Here is a 24,557-nt window from a genome sequence, read left to right on the forward strand (position 1 = left end):
AACTTTTACATAAACCCAGGATTTGAATACTAGTGAATTAAACAGAAGATGTGGAAGAAAAATATGATTCTCATTAGGTAAATGTCATACTACAGAATCTGCATGGCCTTCTGCTTTTTTCTAGTTTGTAACAGACAGTTATGGAATAAAGGAAAAGTCATTCATAATCTAAGTTTCTTCTGTTCAAAAAATAAATATAGGCAAGACAAAATGAGGAAGGAGAGTTAGGATTAAGTAGGAAGCACTTAGAAAGTATACTGATATTCCAACTCTGAAATTTTAAGCAGTGATGAAAAGCTTGAGACATTAGAGTTGCTCTGAATTGTCCAGGATAGAGAGACACAATTTCCTCGGAGCCTTGTTTTCTTGCTTTTTTCTTTTCAATTTTCCCTCCAACTCTAAGAAAAAGTGATTAACGATGAATTATGGGGAGTTTTCTGCTTGGATTCAGAAAAGGATGATTTATAAAGCAGAGATAAATAACTGTTAATGTTTGTTCAGTAAGGTGCTTGATTGTATCTCCTTGTATTTCTTTGTTTTTTTATAATGTTTAGAGCTCCATAATCAAATAGACCCAGGACTAAATCCCACCCTATGTCTTATTAAGAATGCATTTCTTGGTCGTGCTTTAATCATCTGTAAAACAGCAAAAATATCTATTCAGTATTGTTTTTAGGATTTACAGACAGAATATATGTAAAGGTGCCTGATTACATGACAACAATCACAATATAATAGTTAATATCACTTGAGTGATTACCATGTTTCAAGTGCTTTAGTGCATTATTTCATTTAGTCCTCCCATCTGAACTGAGAAGTAGGTCATGTTATTTATACCAATTCAAGAACTAAAGAAATTGAGGTGGAGAAAATTTGAGTAACTTGCCCAAGGTCACAAGCTAGTAGGTTCCTATAGATCTGAGAATCAAACCTAGATTCCCACTTTTGAAATGTACTAACACAAACAACATTTATTAAGTATATTATTATTGCCTCTGTATTAGGGATATAGTATGTAAGAGCTGGGCCTAGGCCTCAATGAATCTGCTGTCTAATAGGAAGAGAATATGGGTGGAGTTAACTGTTACAGGTGTGGCAATTGGAAGTACACACAGGTTACCAGAGGCTTTGAAGGAAAGTGTGATCACAAACTGCTTTTGGATGTCAAGAAAGACTTCAATATAGGAAGTGAAGCCTGAGCTACAAGTAGCTATTCATCAGGTGACCAGTGGGAGAGGGACAGACAGAGAATAATAGGTACGGGTGAGGGAGTAACAAGTATAAACGTATGGATAATACATGATATCATTTTGGGGGGTGCTGATAAATAGTTGAGAGTGGGTAGAGACTGTGAGAGTGAGTGTGCCGAGAGATGAAGGTAGAGACAGGTAAGGCCAGGATATGAAGATCCATGAATGCTATACTGTAGTTTCTACTTTATCCCAGGCAGCCAGAGATTCTCAATTCTACTGATTAGAATCACTTTGGAAGATTTTGAAAAAAATACCCAGCCTTGAAACCTCCCCAGATTTACCTGTGTAAATACATTATTTGTGATGATTTTTGAAGACTGTTCTTACTCTTTTTAAGACCCTCACATTATTAAACATATAGTAGGTCCTTAGTAAATATTGGTTGATTGATTGATCTTTTTGGTAGCTTTTGATAGCTGTTATAGCCACTTCAAAGTGATATTTAGTTATTTCAGTAAGTGATGTGAAGGGAAAGTTTTTTCTTTATTATTGAAGTGTTACAGTTTTATAAGGATGTACTAGAATTCAAAAAAAGATATAAAATTTTTAGCCTTAAAATTACCTGCTAGCTGTCAGTGTGATAGGCTGGTATATGTATTGATGGTTTACTGATAAAAAGCCAAAGAATGCATCATTTGGTGAGCAGTACATTCATGTATCACTCCATCCCTGCCATGTTAGCTTTTATTTTAAGGCACAATTACTCCCTTTTTTTTTCTCTGAGCTTGTAGTTGATGTTCTATTTGTTTCTCTATTTTACCTTTGTAATTTTGAATGAGTATATTACCTGATTTTTATTGGTAATGCTACATACAGGTTTTAAGTCTTTCATTAGTACTTCAAAGGCAAAAAAAAAAAAAAGCTATCTGGAATAATTTAAGCAAGATGTAAAATATGTTTCTAAGGATTTAAAAAATAAAAACAGTGCAAAAAACTGGGAGTGAAGTGAGTAACTTACGGCACAAGCTGTGTGTTGACTATACCTAGACCTAATGGGGAACTACTTTTATTTAAATATTACAGTGTTATCTTTTTGCTTCTGTATTCCCCAAAATACAGTATATTTTTACATCATTTATTAGAGTTTTATTCCCCATAATACAGAAGGAGAAGGTAGGGAAAGGTTTGCATTTTTACTTGTAAAATTTTCTCTGAGTCACAATATTTGTACTCAGTTTTTAAATTTTAATATTAAAAATAAATAAAATTATAATCTGTTTTACTAACAAGAAAGTTTTAAAAAATGGAATTTTTGATAGTCTTATTGTGAAAATATGGCTGTAACTTATGTCTTAATTTTTTAAGTGATGAAGGTTTTTGTGTTATTTGTACTTACTGATTTGGCAATTTGGTACGTAAAATAAGAATTTAGAGGTATGGAAGACCAGAGGTTATTACTAGAACTCCATAATTTTGATTCAAGTGAAATAACACTGAAAAATATTAAATGACATGTCCAAGGTCACTTAGGAATAATTGGCAGAATTTATACTAGAACCTCTATAAAAGACTAGAACTTTCATATAAGATAGAAAATGGAATTTTCATTGATTTTCTTAATAAATGTGATGGGCTAGATCTTGTAATTTCTAAATGGAAATACATAATGGACTTTGGCCAAGAAACTTATACAAAAACATTGCCAAGAATTCCATAGTGTCAAGGGGAAATAAGTGCTGATGATTATTACTTCCCACACTACCTGCAAAAAAATATGTTTTATATGATGTTCTATATGATAGAGGTAAATTCCATAGGAAGGAACTATGAAATATAAACTAGAGATTGTATATTAAAGAAAAAGCTGTCAGTCATTAGCTGTTTGACAAGTGGCTGTCATTCCTGTGAATTTTTCCATAAACAGGATCGCCATGTATTCCCTTCTCTGATTCCCTCAGACCACAGTCACTTTTCACAATTATGGTTCTGGTGCATGAATATCAGTAACCTAAATTTTACTAATTTGTTGAAATCATGGGGAAACATATGAAGATGCTTAAGGAGGTAATAACTGTTTTCCCAGGCACCAGACAGACTAATTAGGTTGACTGGCTCACACTACTCTTGTGGTGGCCTTTGGCAAACACTTTAATTTCTTTGAACCACTGTTTCCTCCTTGGTAAGATGCTGATAAACCTTGCAGGTTCTTTTTCACAGGGTTGTTGGAGCAATGGAATATTGTTTGTAAAATGTTTTGAAAATTTTGGCATGTCACACAATTGTAATATTTCATTTACTGTTTCACAAAATGCTGGAGCATCTTTAAGCATAGTCAGTCAAGTTATTTAATCATTCATTTCACATTTACTGAACAGACATTAATTGAATTCTACAAATCAGTGATTCATGTAAACATTAGAAAGATGAGCCATCCTGTTGCCCTATCAAGTCAAAAATGGAGAAAAGTAATAGGAAAGGGAAGGTCAAGGGAGCTGGCAGCGCTCAGGGTTATGTGATTGTCACTGTGCACACTTCAGCACAATTGCAGAGTCTGACCAGTGCCTTGGTATGTGCTGTCAACACAAGTAGTCTGGTCCTGTATTATCAAATTTAAATAGAATAAAAATGGAAAGGAAGACTATGGTTTGACCTAGATTGCGCACTTATTCTTAATCCTTACATCAGTCCTAGGAGGTAAGTACCATTATTATGCCCCTTTTTATAAATAAGGAAACTGAGACACAGAAAGGTTAAATAACTTACCCAAGACCACTGAGATAGGATGAGAGCATAAAAAGAAAACGGCAAGGTGTGAGTGCATTTAGACTGACCAATAAGATGGGCAGGTCAAGAGGAATTCTTTGATAGAAAGATCAAGAGACATCGGTGTCTTCTCATATTGGCCCTTGTACAGCAAACAGAAGTGTGCCCTGAGTCCTCAAATGGTATCCTAGAAATAAATGGAGATAGCTTCTCTAAGATAAGAAACCACAGGTTCCTGGAACACAGAGGGGAGAAATATTTAGACTAGTATTTATATTGCAGTGTGGCAATTGCTTTCTAGTAGGAATATGCGCAGTATTTTCTAGAAGATCGGCAGTAGCTTACTCTGCAAGGAGGAGTTACAAGTCTTTTCATAGGAGGTAATGCTTGTGCAGAGTCTTGAATGGTATTATTTGCGGTGAGGAAAACAGTCAGCAGGGAAGGACTTTTCCAAAAGTTTGAAGAGGCAATTCAGAGACACAAAGTGGGAAGTGAAAGAGCTTGGTGTGCCTGTGGAAGAGCGACTAATTGGGTATAGTTGGCATTTGGGGGGTCAGGAGGGGTTGGAGACAGGGGAGGAATTGAAAAATGAGGCCACCTTGAACTGTCATGATGTTTCAATAATATTTTCCTTTTAAAACCTTTTTACTATGAAATAATATTTAATACCTCTAAATAATAGCTCATTTAATCATTTTTGATGTAACATACACTTTTTGGTAAAGGCATTTTATTTCAATTACTTTATTAAAAAGTATGATAAAAATTAATTTAAAATAAAATTATAAGGCAGAATTTCATCTTGAGAAATAATTCATACTTCAAAATTATTTAAGGACAAGTATGATTTCTCTACAATTCAAAATTATATTTAATATACCATTTAAAATGTGTCTGCACCCTGCTTGTTGGGCCAAACCGTCAGTCAGAAAGAGAGATACCTATTGTCCCCTCTAGGGGAGGCGTCTCACTGCACAGAGGGTAGCGGAGCACATACCAATGCCTTCCACCAGGGACAGCAGTCCTAAATGCCCAAATCTGCTCCTTTGTTTGCAGGTATTGGGATCACCAGCAAAAACAAGATTCACTCAGGCACTAGATGGGACAATGTTTACTCACACAGAGAAGAGACAAAGTAACATCAGCTTCACCGATGGGTGTTGGGTCACCCTTGTCAGTGGGTCTCTTTCTGTGGCCAAAACAGGGAGATGTTCTAGGCACTTGTGCTTGTGTGGTAGTGGGGTGATGTCACTCCCTTCCTGCCAGGAACAGTGGGGGTGAGCTGGGTGCTATAAAACGTGTATCTTAGCCAGACCTTCTCCAGTTAACGTTTACATATACTCAGGCAAAAGGTCAGCCATCCACTAAGTGTGGGGGATATGTTTTACCTCATGGCATTCCCAAGAAGCAGGTTAGAAAGGGTTCATCCTGCACACCAGGCTAACACATCTAGGCTGAGCATAGGATGTATTTGCATGTCACAGAGAAAGGTGACAGGCTATGTGGGACTTCCTCCTCCCATAAAGTTCATCTGCTTGATGTAGCATTTAAAAAAACAAAAAACCTTCTATTTTGATATTTGAAATTTATCAAGTTTGTACTAAAATTTTCAGTTGTTCAATTTTATAATGTTCATATTTTAGTTCTAATTGATGAAATAAGTGGTCACATTGCAGTTTCAAGTACTTATCTGCAATTAATACATTTTGTGATTTTGTGTGTTGAAAGCCCCTTCCCTTCAATTATATTAATAATTACATATGATCTTTACTATATCTTTTTAATGTAACTCTACATTGGTATTTTTCATGCTTCCTGCTTTAATTAGTTGTTGTTAATGGGTAGATGTTTAGTGCTATGTAATTGAAAATTAACCATTTCACTTGACTGGTAGTACCCAGATGAGAGAGAAGGAGGCTGATTGAGTGTTCACTTTATCTCTACTAACTGTCATTAGTTCTCATACCTATGGCTTCCCTTTTTAAAGGGAAGAGGTTTTAAATACTTTTATGTATCAATTTAAAAATATGAATTGAAAGGCCCAAATTAAATGTTTTTCCTTTTTATGTTTAATACTTAGGAGCCCCTAGAATCCCAAGGGTTTCAGAAAATGCTGGTTGGGAACTTATGTTATAGTTGATTAGAAACCATTAATAGATTTTAAGAATTAAGACATATATAATGTAATTAATATTTTAGAAGTGAAGACCACGTTGTGGAGACCAAAGTCAGTGATGTCAGTTAGAAATCCATTATAATAGACTAGGAAAGAGAAATAAATATTTGTAAGAACCTTATAAGTGCAATTAAGATTTGGGAACTTGGCCCTAATTGTTGGATGAGTTGTTGACATTATAGGCACTTGCTAGGCACTTGCTGACATCTCAGTGAAGCTAAATTTTAAGGGCCAATTTCTTTCTATAAATGGGCATTCTGGCCCCGGTATGAACCATAGTTGCAAATAATGCCTGCTGGCTGAACACTGCTGTGTATGAGATCGTGGTGTGATTTCTGTCCCTAACTCAGATTCTATTCTTATGAGAGAAGGTGGAATCCTGAGGTGGGCAGGAAAAGTGCACATTTAAAGCAAAGAAGATACTGAACCCTGATTTTTGGCCATGTGTCTTGGAAAGGGACAGAAATAAGAATTTGTTAAAGTTGAGTCATTAGAATGACTATTTAAGGAGAGAAATGGTATTTGCTTCCCTTGGATTTACTGAGGCAGTCATTGAATGATTTGAGAATACTGGATTTAAAAAAAATCAACTCATTATTGTCTCAAACTTTCAAGGAAACCTATCAGAACTATTAAAAACAAAAACTATGGACATCATTGATACTGTTTTTCCAATATTTCTGGCTCTGTGTTCTCCAAGTCCATGGCAGGATTGCATTTTCTAGCCCCTTTGTGGTTGGGTGAGGCCCCGTGACTAGTTCTTACCAATGAGTTTATATTGGAAATGATGGGTATGTTACTTATGGGTAGAGGTTAAATGCCAGTGTGAGACTCTACAGAGGATCATATTCCCTTTTCCCTGGTGACCGGCAATCACCATGATGGTGCCCCTTCTTCAGCCTTGGTTTCTGAATAACTGCCATGAGCAGAGCCTCTCTGTAGACCCACAGTGGCGATGCAGCTGAGAAATTAACATCTATTTTAAAACCACTGAACTTTTGGAGCTTTCCCCTATTATATACATAGCCGATTTTAATACACCTAACAATGGTATGTATTGGAAAACTTTTTGATCTTTTTAATGTGTTAGGGAAAAGTAGTATTACAGTGTTTCAGTTTTCATTTCTTCATTAAGATGGCTGAGTATCAGATGCTGGCAGTATTATCAAAGAACACTGGAGCTGCTGTTTTGCAGCACCTGAAATTAATTCTCTCTATGATTCTTACAGACAGTCCAAGTTCAAAGTCCTGGGTGGAACATTCCATTAAGTAGTCTTAGGTCATTTACTTGTGTTACAGCTGCAGGAAGCCAGGAGAGGAAATATTTGTCCTCCTTCAGATTCTCTGGTGAAAGGCAGCCACCCGTCTGTCTTTGGATTTCTCCCAAAAAAGAGGACGTGGTTCAGGCAAGGTCAGCTACTCCAAGTCTGAGGTCAAAGACCCAAAAATGTCATCTCTGAAAATATTAATCAAAGCATGAGAGAACCAAAAGTGCTATCATTCTCATACAGGAAAATGTGGGACCTCATCCTAGGCCTCAGCATGAGATAATAAGTTTTACATGAGCAAGAAGCAAGATTGTGACTGTTAAACCAAGATAGGTATTAGCTGCCCTTTCCCTGGTCTTTTATATTTTGGTAATGGTTGTTGGAGGACAAGGGTTATGATTGTCTTTTATGATGAAACAAAAAATTAAAAATGATGTAGATGCTTTCCAGATTATTATGTCCGAGGGGTTTGGCCTCCTGCACAGTATTGCTTCCCTCCATAACCTTTAATTGTTTCTTTAGCACTGCATTTTAACTTTAATTTTATAACCAGGCTTAGATTATTACATTACTTCTTTAAAAAAACATCGTAAATTTCAACTTCATAATAATGTTCTCCAAGTAATTAATCCATTACCTATAGTGATGCGTATTAGAATTTTCAAGGGTTTATTGCATCTTAACTGCTTTTACTTTCCAACTTTAGGAGATCTTTAATTTTATTCAAGATGTAACTTCCTAACATATTATCGTCTTTCAATATAAGTGGGGCGTTATTCCCTCAGAAAATAAAAGTAGCAGTATCACTTTGGGTTGGAATATTACAGATTAAATATCTTTAAAAACATTTTTTACATCTTGGGTTAAGGGTGGTTTAGTTTGTGTGTGATGACTATACATATGTGTGTGTGTAGATACCTATGTTAAGTTTCCTCCCAATTACAGTTTCAACTCTGTGTCTTTAAAATTGGTTCTGTCAGAATAAATTGGCACTATTTATTAGAATACCAATTTAAAAACATGCTTTCATCATGGCAGAATTCATCCTTACCTTCCACTAAGCATCTCTGTAGGATTTCCTTTGTTGAAGTTGATATATGTCCTCTATCATTTTCAGCTTGTCATAGCCGAGCTGTCAGTGTCCAGGGTAGTCATTGCTCTAATATTTTTGTTAATGAAAACAGATGTGGAGAGGTTGAATTGGACAGAGAGTATTCTTGATCAAGGTGTTACCATTATTTTACCTATTTGCTGGATTTTATTTTTTTTAACCTGCAAGAAAATGGATTCAGAACTTAGTATTTGGCTAGCAGTCAGCATTAATGAAAATATTTGGGGACATGATAGCTGAGAGAGTATGTGAAAGATATGAATATATTTATGATGTATATTTGAGACATTTTCTTCAAAATAATACTCAAACTATAGATTGGGAATATTTATAAACTCTTCAGGAACATCATTTTTAGTTTGTTAGGAAGAAAAGAATGTTTGCCAATTTTGTGAGGTAATTCTGCCAGTGAGGGTAGCAATGAACTGGTAGACATAGTAGTAATGAAGTTGGAGTTTACCCTGAGGAAATTGTGAATCCTTTTCCTAGTAAGGGAAATTTGGCTGTGAGTCATCAGAATAAAGGGATCATGTTAGAGTGAGGAACAAGGAGTGCCTGTGAGTACAATTATCACTTGAATTGACAGTCTGCCAAAAATGGGCTAACTTGAGTGTATATGGATTATAGCTGTGAACGTACCATAAGACAGCCTTTGTTTATGATAAGGCACCTTGGTAAAGAAAAGTTTATTTTAGCCCTAATACTTAGCTATTAAAAGAAATTTGAGCTTTTATTGCCACTTATCTGTGTTTTTCAGTAACTTAAAAGAAGAAACCAATATTGCTCATTAGATGTGCTTTGAGTATATTTATCTTTATATAAAATACACTAATTTTGGCATCTGTTAGTTTCTTGCCTACTAATCCTTTGCTTGAATCTGGACCCATTAAAGTTCTACATGTAGACACAGTTCCTCTACAGGCTGAAGAATAAGAATAGGCTTAACTTATGAAAATTTTAGGGGCTTTATGTTAGCATTGGAGAAAACCTGTGATTCTGGTGTTAGGTTAATCTTGTATATTCGTTCTGATCTCTAGGTTTCTCTGTCTTTACCCTAAGGCCAAATCTTATTGAAGCTCTGTGCCTGACACTTTAACCTGTACTATAAACTTCATTTCCAATCACCTGCCCTATTAAAGTTATCGTCTACTTGAAGTCCCGGTGTTTTTGGTCTGGCCTATATAAATATAGTTAACCTTACCCTGATTGACCCTGTGACCAGATACAAAAATATATGTCATGCATTAGTCCTTTGCCCTCCTTACTTAATCATACTTAGAATGAGACTTGCCTTTGGATATATGCTGTTCTCTCTAGTCATACTCTGACATTCATTGCTTTTACCTCCCAAAGGTAAAGGTCTTGTTGTATGTGGCTTATCTAATAGAGATATCAAATATGATGGAGCATTTATGAGATTATACAAATTGAGTTTACATAGATGTAATCATAAATATATGTAGATCATCAGAACATTTAGAAAATAATTTTCACTTACAGAATTTAAAATTTTTTCAAATATCTACTAATTCTGAGTGATCCTAAAATATCTATAAACCTGGAATTATTCCTATACTAAAAACCAATTTTTTATTATTAGTTTGTTTACTTTTTAACATTAAATTTATGGAATATCTGCATTGTGATTAGTCTCTTCAGAATTGTGGCACAATTTTTATCAGGGAACAATGAAATTCTGATTGAATATTAACATGGGAGGTCATCCCATGAGGTTTAAATAAGAATACATTTTTCTAGGCAATTGTAGGATGCACTTGATGACGACTCCAACGGAACTCGTTCTGAAGGAAAAGACACATATAAGACTGTATTTGTGGGAAAAAAGCTAGGGAGAGAGCAGGAGAGAGATCAGGATGGTAGCAAGAGAGAGGGAATGCTGGCAGAGATAAGATGTCAACCAAGATGATCCTAGCAGGCATAGTTTTATTCTAAGGGAAGCTGATTCCCAATTCATCCAGTTTGTGTGAGACCACATGATTAAATGAGATATAAATCTTGGACTAATCAAGGCAGAGTTTGAACTTGTATAAATAAAGTAAATAAAATATACTGTACATTCCATAAAGATAGATTCATTTGTCATATTCACCACTGTGTAGCATTTAGCACAGTATATGCTACAAAGATAAGATAAATATTTTTGAATTAATTAATGAACTTTTAAAAATAAGGAAAGAATGACTTTAAGAAAGAAGCTTTTATGATGAAAGAAGAAAATTAATTACAAGATTTTAATAGCTTTCTCCTCTTTAGGTAGTATAATTAAGTGGCAGCATGTAAAAAATGTGTGTTACATTTCTCAAAATATAATCAGTCTAAGAATTCTAGGTGGGGGCTTAAAGGAGACAGTACATTGTTGAGCATTTGTGTTTAGGGTTAGTCTTACGCTATGCCTAGTTAACTTTCATTCAGTAGTATTGCTCATGTGCCATAATGGAAAAATTTACTATACTGCTAGGAATGCAAATAAAGTCTACATCTGTAACTTTGATGATATCTCTCTGCTGATGTCTGTTCAAATATCTTGATCATTGTTTTCGATAGATTACTAAAGTGTTTTTTTTTTTTTTTATCTTATTTCCTTGTTTGTTCTGCTTGTCCTAACTTCCTGACAGACATCAATGAATTATAATGATAAATTTTTAATCTTTTATGCCCATTGAAAGCTAATTTATTAACTATCTCTTATCAGGTATTCCTTGATTTGACTTACTGGAAAGGGAAACCTACCACATTTCTGTATAACCTGAATAGATCATAGGCTAGGAAATTTGTTAGTGTAAAAGGGTAAGTTTGTACTGGACATGCTGAATTCTGTAACATTCTTTGCTAATTCAGAACTGTTTGTACAGTTTGTGGTTATAGCTCCAGCATTTATTGGGAAATATAGGGATGGTCTGCCATACTTGTCATAAGCTATGAGGTATTTGAATATCTATATGAATTGTGAATGAGGGATGTACAAGATTTCCCATAATATTTGAGAAAAAATTATAGAGGTAGAAAGTTATAGATCAGAGGGTACTTGAAGAAGACAAAATCGTAAAACTGGCATCTGTGAAGTAGTGTTTTTCACACTGCAGTTTGTGATGTAGTGGGTTAATAAATAAAATGAATGAATACATAAAGCAAAAAGGAGTAAAAAAAAAGCACCAAATTACATCAGGTATTAAGTGTTAAGTATTGTTTTGTGAAACTTTTGTTTCATTTCTGTGCTTACTGGTTACTAATGTAAACTGGTTTTTGATTGTGGGTAACCAACAAGGATGAAAGATATTGACCCTTAACAATGATTCACAAAATATAGTGCTCAGAATAATTTCCTGAGGATCTTGTTTAAAACTAATAATAAGAAGGAATAAAGGAAGAAAAGATGAAGGGAAGGAGCACAGGAAGGAAGGAGGATAGGGAGGGAGGAAGGAAGGAGAGAAGGAAGGAGATTACCTGTCTCCACTCATGGATTCTGATTCATTAGGGCCGAGGTGAGGCCCAGGAATATACTTGACTAACAAAGATCCTAGATGACTCTAATGTATGTGGTCTTCGTGACACATTTGGAAAACAGAGGAAAGGAAATATGTCTAGATCTTTCTTCTGTTGAGAGAAAGAAAAATATGTGTATGGTAAATGTTAGACTAAGCCAAACATACTGGTGAAAGATGCACTATAATTAAATCATTAAATAATTATGTACAGTCAATATGTGAAAGTGATGTACAATAGCTCCTTTAGAAACTTTGAGGAATTAGGTAGACATTCCACTTGGTTCAGTGAAAATATAAGGACTATTTATTGGGTGTGGCATTCCAAGAAAGAAACTATAGAACAGCCCCAATCACCCATCCCTTTTTTCTGATTGCAGGGCATTTATTATTCCTTACTATAGTTGTGAATGGATAGCAGTATTAATGACTATTCATAGACCATTTCCAGACTGTTTCTGGGGTCTCATGTTTGGTTGTTTGACTTGTAGTTAGAGGGGATAAGTGAGTAGACTGGGATTTGCATCTCATCTGCAGCACTCTCTCCTCCTTGATCCTGGTGTAGCTCTCTTAATGAGGATCCCAATCCCTGACTCCTGTCAATCACGGCAGTGCTAACTTGTATATATCAGAAGCCTGGTTTGACTCTCATTTTCCTCCTAGATCCCAGCCATTAGAATAAAAGTTTATTTATTTTTGCCTCAATTATTTTGTCTTATGTATAAAAAGTTTTTAATATTGCTTATAAATCAGAAACATAATTCTTGATAAGACCTATTAACAAATAAAAATATATATCTGTTTCTGGTTGTTGATAAATTGTTAACCAGAAATACGCAGGAACTTACCCTAAATATAGTCAGTATTTCTTTCATTTATTGACTCCCTCACCCCTGCCCCTGAAGAGAGTTATAAAACATTTTTGGACTTTTCTCAAAATATAGATTGACATTTTAGTTTATTTTTCTTCTAAGATGGCAGGATGATACCAAAAGAACTCTAAGGAACCCCCTGTATGTAAGAAAGGGTTAAGTTTAGCTTTCACATAAAGGCAACATGGAATAGGGAGAATGGAAACTAGACAAGACTGGCTTAGACTGGCTCCATGGTTAAAGAGAAGGAAAAGGCCCCTGACGTAAGCCTGAAGTTGGTGCCAGCTCAGGCAATAACCGGGATCACTGGCATGTAAAGAAATGTAAGGTATAATCAAAGGCAGGGACTCTCAGTGGGAAATTTAAACTAGTTAGCTCCCTAGGATAGGCTGTACAATTTAAAGTCCCAAAGGTGGGCTAGTTAGCTCTCTCAGATAGGCTGTAACCTCTGGAGTACCCAGCCAATGGAGAAACGGGAGGGACCTGTGTGTTAGGCTTAGGGCATAAATATTGCTATGTTCTATTTTTCGTGCACCTGCCATGTTTCTGGTTGTGTGCACGTTCTTGCAAGATCATGAATAAATTCTTTTCTCTTCCACAATCATGTGAGTGTTTATACAGAGTTCTTTCCAACATATATATCAAGGCACATTTTAATATTTTTTATTGCTGTTGTACTAAATGCAGTAATGTTCCTCTTAAGTTAGAAAACATACTCTGGTAGAAATGGTTGGACATGTCATATTTAAATAAATTGATATATCTGTATGAATTATAGTCTGTGAAATTATGAGACATGAGATCCTAGGATTGTAATATCTAAGAAGATAATTATTCAAGAAATATTTTCACTAAATAGATTAGGAAATAAATCATATGAGAGAATGTATTATTTATATGTTTTTGGACACCTGGGGGCTTTGTATTCTTGTACAAACCAAAAATACAGTTTTCCCCCAAAAAGATATATACAATGAACTTTTTGGAAGTCACTCACGATTTGATTTCTTCAGGTGTAGGGACACTAAGAAGAATCCTGTTCATTCATTCAGCACATGTTATTAATTCCTTATTAGATTGTCCCTGTAGCAGATACTGACATTACAAAGATGAAAAATTTTGTTGGTATTTGTTTTATGATGTTCAGAGTTTTCTTAGACATTGCAAATAATAGTCACTTGGAGTCCTAGTAGCAATAAGAAATGTATTCATTCATTCCACATGTAGTTTCAATAAACAAATCACCTTTCAAAATGATTCTGTGTTTGCATGTGTATGGATGCATGTTATGTATGCATATAATTTCTTTAAGTTTATACTGCCAGTCAGATTTTACTATTAGTTTTTAATATGCTTTTTCCCCTGATTAAATTATAAATGTGTATTAAAAGTCTGAACTGGTGATACTGATCCTAGATTAAATTTTCAATTGTTTTTAATATTTCTACTTTAATAAAGATTTGTTAAAATTCATTGTTTTCTCCTAAGAAAACCCAGGAGAACATTAAATAAAGTTGTATGAAAACTTTTGTTGATCACATTAATTACTAGAAAAATATTTGTCTTCATATTTTAAAAGTTTTATTTGCAAATTTGTTTGATCCACTGTACCATGCTGCACAATACTAAGTGATTTTTTAAAAGGTGTTCAAGAATCCTTTGAGGTGGTGTAAATTGGCCATGTTGATATCCTTTAAAAATAAATTATATTTCATGCCAGACTAAATAGGATTTGCTTTTCTTACTGTTAGATATTTTCAAGGCCTTATGTTTATATTTTTTACAATATTTCCCAAAGTTAATAATCCAGTTTAGAAACATGGAAATATTGACATCCAGATATCTTGAGTGGCATAACTGTAATTTTGCTTTCTGGTCTACCTAACAAACATTAACTTCTTTTTGCAGAACAATTTGTTGAAATGGAAATTTCCTAGAGGAAAATACATGCTCATCAAAAGTTAGTGCTGTCTTCTTGAGCAGCCTTCAAAGCTGAAGTAAATAAGACATGAAGTTTAGCTCCCCCTTCAGGCTTTAATTCAGAAATTGCTGACCAAATACAAATGCCCATAGCCTTCTGTCATAAGACTTGTTCATTACCTTGGTCTACTTGAGCAGATTAGGTGTGAATATTATGAAATTCAAAGCTAATCATTTTTAAAAGTGCCAGCTTAAATATTTTATTGTTCAGTGGAAATGTGGATGTCTCTGACTCAGTATTTTTTCATTTCACACTAAGTGAGATTAGGCACTAATCAATTTAATTTAAAATCAAGTTTTACAATATTTTATTTCTAAAATTCTATATTATTAGTAAGGTAATTATTTCATTGGTTTTATTTTAGGAGAAGATCCATATAAAGTAATGTAAAATGTTTAGTCTTGCTGTGTTATTTTTTTTCTAGCTACTATATAGTCCTTCAGTCAGAAGACCAAAGGGAGTGTTTGCACTCTAAAATCTCAAGTCTTAGAAATCACTTTCTCCCTTTCACTCTCCTTATACAAGAGGCTGTTCCACTTCCCTTACTCTTCTACTTTCCTGCTCCTTTGTTGTTCACAAGATTAGAGAGGCCTTAAGCATAGTGGTTAGTTTCTTCTTTAAAACAAGACCCTGTTGACATTAAATTAAAATGCTTCTGCCTCTTATTAGCTGTGCTTCTTGGAGTATAATTCATTATCCCTTCAGGACTTGGCTTTCTTAACCTGTAAAATGGAGGTAATAATGGGACCATTTTAAAATAAGTTTGAAATAAATAGTAAATGGGCTAATGTATGTAAAATATGCTTACCAAAGTGCTTGACATTCAGGAATCATTTAAAAAATGTTAGCTAAAATTTTGTATTCCAATATAGGATTTAAAAACAAGAGTCTCAAATTCAGCTGAAATCCCAAGGCCAAGAGCAGTATATATGTGCCAGTACCTGCATGTCCTAAAGTACTAGACTATTCTCTATGAAAGTCATAGTTAAAAGTTTTAAAAACCTATCTCTAGCGTTAGAAATTACCAGTTTCAGCTATTTTACATGATTGAGTTTGGGGAGATTGGAAGAAATTGCATTTGGGGGTACAAGGGGTATGCTTTAGTGCAGGGGCAAACCAAGGGTACTACTCAAAGCTTAATGTTTCCTGTAGTTTTGGGAGCATTAGGATACAGTGCGGCACACAGAGGAAACTCTGATGCCTGGGGGACAGAGGTGCTCATTTCCACATACTAGATGTGTGGACCATTAAGAAAGGACCTATCCCGGAACTCTTTAGAATCGGTACTAGCTCACATACTCAGGTGGCTTCCTGGAGGGATCATGTATGTGATTTAGGGGCTGAGGAGAATTCTGAAAATAGCCAGCTGGAGGAGGTATTGCCTCCTTCATGATAATTGCAGTTGGAGGTTCCCAGCAGGAGTAGTATTTCCTTGAAATTGTCACATGAGAGAGTTGGCTTTGAACATCTTCCAATCTCAAAGATCATAGCCAGATCAAGACTGAACCAACTTCAAAAACTGTGCCCCTCTCTACTTTAATCACCCCCTCAGCTTGACCTTGGAGAGTCAGAAATAGCAGTCAATGAGTGGCAGAGTATGAGGAGAATCTACACACACGCCTTTTTCAGACTGCTAGCTTCCAAGCCTTAAGCAAAGTAAATTTGATGGAGGAGAAAAGTGCAAAGTTGTATGAATTTTGCATTTTGGTTATTTTGTTTGACTAAGTATTTTAAATTTTTAAATAAGACATTTTATAACTAAAGTGGCATGATGTATTAATGTTGTCTGAGATTTCATCAGGGATGAAATAAAATTAGCTCACAGATTTTTGAAGGAAAGCAAGAGAAAAATCAAATTAGGTAAAAGTATAAATAAAATAGAAAATAAACAACATAAAATACAAATAAAAAGTAAAATAGGATTGAAGTCCAACTTATTCAATAAAATAATCACTTAATATGATAAAATGTTCCCTTAATATCTCTGTGACATAGTTACAGTAGATAAGAAATATTTTGCTGCCCTGTAGGAACATGAATACTAGAAGTAGTATTGTTACGTCCTAGTGGAGAAAGCAATATATCTGGAGACAGAAGGCATGGATTTTAATCTGGTACAAACACTTACTATCTGAGTGACCTTCACTCAGTCTCCTAGTATTTCTGGCTCCCATATTTTTCAGCTATAATATGAAGTTGTCTTACATATTTTAGAGTAACAGTAAATAGCTGAGTGGGTGTAAACTATAATGATGAACAAATACAATGTCTGAACTCTAATGATGAATAGACATGCTAAGTTTCCAATGAGAAGCAAAAATGGGCTAGGCTTGCTAGAAAAGTTTAGAGTAGGGCAGGTTCACTGTGGCCTTGATCAGTTGGGAAAAGATTTTTATGCTGAGGCCACCATCATTTTTCACCTGGACTGTTATAAAAGCCTCCTGATAGGTTTCAGTGCTTCCAACCTAGATACCAGCAAAGTCAACCCACAGATTGATCTTTTAAAATTTAAGCAAATCATGTCACTTATCTGCTCAGCACAATGCTATGATTAAAATACAACTAATATATGATGGCCTAGAAGGCATATATAACCTTATCTCTGGTTAACTCTGTTATTATCATCCATGTACTCCCCCTGGTTTAGCAACATTGGCCTCATTTACTATTCTTGATCATGCTAGACATTTCTTTTCCTTATCCACACTGGATGGGATGTTGGCATGTGACCTAAATTCTGCAGATTGGAAACTCCAATGTAGAGCTTCAGATTTAGAGGAAATAATCTTAAGACACAAGCATAGTGGTGGTGGGTGGTCCAGAGTCCAGGAGTGAATGTGCAGTAGTGGAGATGTACCAGACAGAATGAGCTTTGACACAACCTCATAGTTTCCTTCCATGTCAGAGCCTAGTTTTCCAAGATTCTTGACAATTTTGTGAAGTAATGAAGTTTTCCATAATTTCTTTGGTTTGATGTAGCCAGTTTTTGGTTTTGTTTTCCTATAATGAAGAACCCTGAGTGTTAAATAAAATTTCTTAATTGCTCTGAACTTGAGTTTAATCATCTGTTTTAGTTTCCTGGGCTGCTCAAGCTAATGCCATGCCAATTTGAAACTGTTATGGACCCCATTTAACCCAACCTTGTTGGGTGGAACTTCTGATTGAGTGTTTCCATAGACATCTGACTCAATAAAATGTGGATGATTCCTTTGATGAAATTATTTCTGTGGAGGTGTGCCCTGCCCATTCAGAGTGGGTCTTGATTAGTGCACTCAGGTATTTAAGAGAGGAGCTAAGAGCCCACACAGACCCAGATGCTTGCTGATGCTTGGAAATGCTTGACAATGTAGACGGAAGGGCATTTGGAGAGACTAAGCTGAAAGATGAAGTTTGCCCCGGAGAAGCTAAGAGAGGACACCCAGATGCTTAGAGAGAAAATTCCTGGGAGAAAGAAGCAAGGACACACAGGAGCTGAGAAAGAGGTGCTATGAGAGACCAAAAGACATTTTGGAGAAAGCAATTTTAAAATGCAACCCTGGAGCAAAGGAATAGCAAATGCCAGCCACGTGCCTTCCCAACTGACAGAGGTGTTCTAGACACCATTGGCCTTCCTTCAGTGAAGGTATCCTCTTGTTGATGCCTTAGTTTGGACATGTCTATGGCTTTAGGATGGTAAATTTGTAGTCATAATCCCCTTTATAAAAGCCAATCCATTTCTGGTATTTTGCATAAGAGCAGCATTAGCAAACTGGAAGAAATGGGAATTTATTAGCTCATGGTTTTGAGGCTGGAAAAAGTTAAAATTAAGGTATCATCAAAGAAATGCTGTCTTCTCAAAGATTGGTGTTCTGGGCTGGCTGCTGGTGATCCTTGGTCCTTTGCACCTCTGTCAGAGGCAGTGCACATGGCAGCCTCTTCTGGCCTCTCTGTTCTCTTCTAGGTTCTGTTGAATTTTGGCTTCTTTCTTCATGTGGCTTTTTTTCTTTCTGAGTTTTTCCTGTTTATAAAGAATTCCAGGAATAGGATTAAGACCCATCCTGATTGAGTTGCGCCACACCTTAATTGAAGTAACCTCATCAAAGTTCCTATTTACAATGGGTTCACACCATAGGAATGGATTAAGTTTAAGGACATGTTTTCCTGGGCTACAGGAGTTCCAAAACACATCATATATAAATTGGAATACAATAAAATCCTTGCCCTGCAAATTAACATGGTTTCCATGATACTAACACAGACTGTATGTCAGTCGTTCTTAACCTGGAGTGATTTTTGTCCCCAAGAGGACATTGTGTAATGTCTGCAGATATTTTTGGTTGTTACAGTTGGGGCAGGAGAGGTGCTACTGGCATCTAATGGGTAGAGACCTGGAAGGCTGCTAGACATCCTAAAGTGCATAGAAGAGCCCCCATCCCTCACCCCCCACTGACAAAGATTTATCAGGTCCAAAATATCAATAATACAAATTGATAAAACCACATCTATATATAAAAGTGCCTTGAAAAATTATGGTAACTATATGCATTTTAAAATGGCAAACAGGAAAAATAAAGTATTGGCAATTTTTTGCCCCAATTCACACATTATTTTGTACCTTTTTTGTAATTTATTATTTCTTCCATTCCAATATTCCATTCCCTCAATTGCCTTTTTTAAAAATCTTATTTCACTTTGTAGGACTTTAAGTACAATATTGAATAGGAGTGGTGAGAGGAAACATACTTGCCTTTTTCCCAATATTTGGGGGAAAGCATTCAGTTTCTCCCCATTAAGTATAATGCTAGCTGTAGGTTTTTTATAGGTGATCTTTATCAAATTGAGGCAGTTTGCTTCTATTACTGGATTGCTGAGAGTTTTTTTTTTTTTTTTTTAATCAGGAATAGGTATTGGATTCTGGCAAATGTTTTTTATGCATCAGTTGATATAATCATATTATCATATAATTTTTCTTCTTTAGCCTCTTGATGTGGTGGATTGGTCAGTTTTTGAAGTTGAATTGGCCTGGTATTCATGGAATAGATCCAACTTGGTGGTTGTATATAATTCTTTTCATACATTTTGGATTTAATTTGCTAATATTTTGTGGAGTGTTTTTATATTTGTTTGTTAGAGATATTGGTCTGATATTTTCCTTTCTTGTAATGTCAGTGTCTAGTGCTGGTCTCTTTGAATGAGAAACAAAGTGTTCTCTTTGCTTCAATCTTCTGGTAGAGGTTGTGGAGAATTGGTGTCATCTTTTCCTTAAATCTATGGTTGAATTCACAAGTGATACTATCTGGGACTGATGTTTTCTATTTTATAAGGTTATTAATTTTTTTATTCAATTTTTTTTAACAGATTTAGGCCTACCCAGATATCTGTTTCTCTTTGTGTGAGTTTCTGTGGTTTAGGCCTTTTAAGTAATGGTTCGAGAACATACTTTGTATGATTTCTATTCTTTTAAATTTGTGATGGTGTGTTTCATGGTCCAGAATTTGGTCTTTATTGGTTGATGTTCCTTGTGAAACTGAGAAGAATGTGTATTTTGTTGTTGATGGATGGAGTATTCTGTGAATGTCAATTATAGCAAGTTGATTGATGGCACTGTTCCATCTAACTATATCCTTGCTGATTTTCTGCCTGCTCGTTCTGCAAATTAATGAGAGATGGTGTTGAAGTCTCCAACTGTTTTGGTTTGTTAAAGCTGCTATAATGCAACATAACAGAAAAGGACTGGCTTTTAACAATGGAAATTTATTAGGTTACAAGTTACAATTCTAAGGCCATGAAAAATGTCCAAATTAAGGCATCAACAAGAGGATACCTTCTCTGAAAAATGGCTGCTGGCACCCGGGGTTCCCCTGTCACATGGGAAGGCACATGGTGACATCTGCTGGTCCTTCTCTTCTGGGTTCTGGTTTCAGTGGCGCTCTCTCTCAACTTCTGTGGGTCCTTCTTGCTTCTCTGGGCGTTTTTCTCTTTCTTCTTTCTCTTTCTGTGTTTCTGCCTTTTATCCTCTCATAAAGGCCTCCAGTAAAGGATTAAGACCTATCTTGAATTGGGTGGGTCACATCCCAATTGAAACAACCTAACCAAAAGTCCCACCCACAAATAGGTCTGCACCCACAAAAATGGATGAAAGGAACATGACCTTTCATAACAGCTCCGAACTACTACACCAACTATAGTAGTGAATTTGTATATTTCTCTTTCAGTTCCATCAGGTTCTGTCTTTTGTATTTCAGTATTGTGATGTTAGGATTTAGTCATTAAAGACTGTTAAGTCTTCATGAAGAATTGACCCATTCATCTTTATGTAATGTCCTTTATTGTTTTGATGTTCTCAAGTTTGCTTTGTCTGACATTTATCATTTCTTCTTTGTCTGAAATGAATATAATTATGCCACCTTCCTTGTAATTAGTCTTACCATGGTATATCTTTTTCTATTTCTGTCTTTTTTCTTTTTTTTATTCCTGTATTTTTATCTATATGGGTCTTTATGTTTAAAGTGAGTCTCTTGTAGACCACATATACTTGAATCTTTTTTTTTTTTAATTCATGTTGAAAAGCTCTGTCTTTTAACTTGCGTATTTAGGCCATTCATATTTAACGTTATTTTTGATATGGGTAGAGTAGTATCTACCAGGTTTGCAACTGTTTTCCATTCATTGTGTTTATCCTGCCCTTCTTTTCCCTTTTTTGCTTAATTATTTTATATGATTCCATTTTTCTCCTCTATTACCCTATCAATTGTACTTATTTTTAAAGATTTTTAGAGCTGAATCTAGAGTTTCCAGGTTCATGTTGACTAATTTCAGTCCACCTTCAAATAACACTCTACTTCTTTACTTGTAGTGCAGTCAGTTTATAACAGAAGAGTCCCTATTTCTCCCTCCCAAATTATATGACATTGCTATATTTTATGAATCCAAATGTTACAGTAACCCAATACATTGTTATTACAGTCTTTTAAAACTGTTAATAATATAACAGTAAGATATTTTATTTTACTTTCATTTATTCCTTCTTCAACTTTCTTCCTTCCCTTTCGTGGATTTGAATTTGTAGCCTATATTATTTCATTGATTCTATTGTTTTTTGACTCTTTGTTTCAATTATCTCTGCTCTAATCTTTATCATTTCCTCCCTACTGTTTACTTTGAATTTAGATTGCTCTTTTTTCTAGTTCCTCCAGGTGTGAGGTTATGTTACTGGTTTGAGATCTTCTTTTTGAATATAAGCATTTAAAGCTATAAATTTCCCTCTTGTACCGTCTTTACTGCATCCCATTCGTTTTGGTATGTTGTGTGTTTGTTTTCATTTATATCAAGATATTTCCTAATTCCTCTTGTAATTTCTTTGACCTGTGGTTAAGAGAGCATTGCTTAATTGTCCCATAATTTTGAATTTTTCATTTTTCTCTCTTACTGTTTTCTAGCTTCATTCTAGTGGTCAGAGAAGATACTTTTTATGATTTCAGTCTTATTGAGACTTGTTTTGTGACCTAGCATGGTCTATCATGGTGAATGATCCATGTGCAATTGAGAAGAGTGTGTATTCTTTTGTTGTTGGGTAAAGTGTACTAGATATGTCTTAAGTCTAGTAGGTTTATAGTATTGTCCAAATGTCTGTTACTTTATTGATCTTCTGAACAGATATTCTGTCCATTATTGAAAGTGGTTTATTGAAGTCTCACACCATTAATATAGAACTTTCTATTTCCTCCTTCAGATCTTCAGTGTGTGCTTTATATATTTTGAGGCTACATTGTTGGGTATATATATATTTATAATTGTTACGTCTTCTTGATTAATTGATGATTTTATCAATATATAATGCCATTCTTTGTCCCTTATAACCATTTTTGACCTAAAGTCTATTTTGTCTGACATTAATACAGCCACCACTATTCTCTTTTTGGTTTCTACTTGAAAGGAATAGTTTGTTCCTATCCTTTCACTTTCAGCTCTTGTGTCTTTGGATTTAAGGTGAGTCTTTTATAAACAGCATATAGTTGGGTCTTGTTTTTTAATCTGTTAGTCTTTTATTCACTTATGAATGATAATTTTTCTCAATATAGAATTCTATGTTGATATTTTTGTTCTTTTAACATCTCTTGCTTTCATTATTGATCTGTTCTTACCTTTTATTTATTTTTTCTGTGAGATCCTTTAACATAAGTCATTTTAGATTCCTGTCTAATTTCAACATTTCATGCCATGCCTGAGTTCGGTCATGATGCTTGCTTTGTTTCTTCACATTGTTTTCTTTTTGTTTGTTTGTTTGTTTTTCCTTTTGGCATGACTTGTCATTTTTTGTTGAAAGATGGCCATGTTGATTGGGTCATAGGAATTGAGGTAAATAGGCCTTTAGTTTCAAGATTCATGTTAATCTGGCTAGAAGTTTAGCAGAGTTGAATGTTTGCTGTAGCTCTAGGTGCTAAAGGCTTCTAATTCATTTAGTGTCCTGGTTTTTGTTTCTTCTTTTTTGCTTTTGTCTTTCTTAAGTATCCGCTTCAGAGCCAGTCTGGGTCTTGTACTTTTTCAGCTTTAATTTACAGTTATTACACTGGAGCTCTGTTGGTATGGTAGAAAAGTGTTTGGGAAGGGAGACATTCTGTAATACTTTGAATAAATCTTAATCTTTTGGTGGGCCTGTCTCTTGGCTGTGAGCTTCACAAGTGATTCTCCAGTGGAATACATTTTTTACCCCTTAGGTGAGAAAAGAAGGCTAAGTGGGGCTGGTGACACAGGAATGTATTCCCCCCAGCTGAAATAAGGCGCTAATAAAAATTTTTCCCCTGGAGAATAGGCCTTTTTTACTGAGAACACTCTGGGATTAGTTTTTGGTGATTACTGAGTTTCCCAGACTCTGTCCCCAGGGATTTCTCTGTCAGTCTCCATTTCAGTATTTCTACCAGTTTATGGTTCCAGTGGCTTGTGCTCCAGGAAATCAGATTATATGTGGATGTCTATATTCACTTGTCTCATCAAATTTCTGGGTAGTGGTTTGCTACCTCAGTTCTCTGATGGGTCTGAAAAAGTCATTGAGCTTTTCTTTGTTCACCTTTTTCTTGTTGGGAGTGACAGCGTCTAAGCTGTTTACATACCAGAGATGAAACCAGAAGTCTGTGGATTATTATTGATTTGAAATAATTCAGCATTCCTTTTCATTATTTCTTGAATGCTTAATGAATGATAAATTCCCTAAATCATTTAATGTTCTAATGTCCATTAATTTTAAATGATAGTTTAGTATATAGTATCTGCCAATATTTTTAAAAAAGATTAAAGAAACAATTTTGGATTATTTTTTAATTCTGAGGGAGCTCTGACTAAGACTGGTCATTTTAAAAAGGCTATAATTGCTACTGTTAAATGCATACTTGACATTATTCGGTAGATTAATATGTTATATGGCCTTATTCTAAAAAGTTTAGCAAATGGCAAAATTGTTATGTAAATTGGAGGAAAGGAATATAAAATATTTTAAAAAGTTGTATTCACAACATATTAGTGAGAAACCTGTTACACGAAAATATTTTATTATTCTTTGTATTAGGAAAACAATTTATTTAAAGTTTATTTAAAATATATTTATTTAAATTTATTTAAAATTTTAAATTAGGTGAGGTCATTAGCATGGGGATATAAGTCATTACCTTGTAAAGTCTCCCCTCAGAATCAACTAATAAAGGGGTAAAACCCACT

At 34.9% G+C, this 24,557-nt stretch overlaps 1 protein-coding gene and 1 long non-coding RNA gene across 2 annotated transcripts in view; one reads left to right on the top strand and one right to left on the bottom strand.

Moving 5' to 3' along the window:
• EPHA6 (EPH receptor A6) overlaps positions 1-24,557 on the top strand; it is a 1,002,097-nt gene that overhangs the window by 22,345 nt on the left and 955,195 nt on the right.
• The window catches only part of LOC119532039, a 50,967-nt gene continuing 33,597 nt past the window's right edge, over positions 7,188-24,557 (bottom strand). Inside the window, exons 3-6 of the long non-coding RNA XR_005216469.1 lie at positions 13,884-13,981; positions 11,977-12,126; positions 8,452-8,672; positions 7,188-7,588 (exon numbers count right to left, since the gene is read on the bottom strand). This is a non-coding gene — a long non-coding RNA (uncharacterized LOC119532039). The remainder of the gene's footprint in view (positions 7,589-8,451; positions 8,673-11,976; positions 12,127-13,883; positions 13,982-24,557) is intronic.

The sequence above is a fragment of the Choloepus didactylus genome, chromosome 1 (genome assembly GCF_015220235.1).
Source record: "Choloepus didactylus isolate mChoDid1 chromosome 1, mChoDid1.pri, whole genome shotgun sequence".
In the NCBI taxonomy this organism is placed as follows: domain Eukaryota; kingdom Metazoa; phylum Chordata; class Mammalia; order Pilosa; family Megalonychidae; genus Choloepus; species Choloepus didactylus.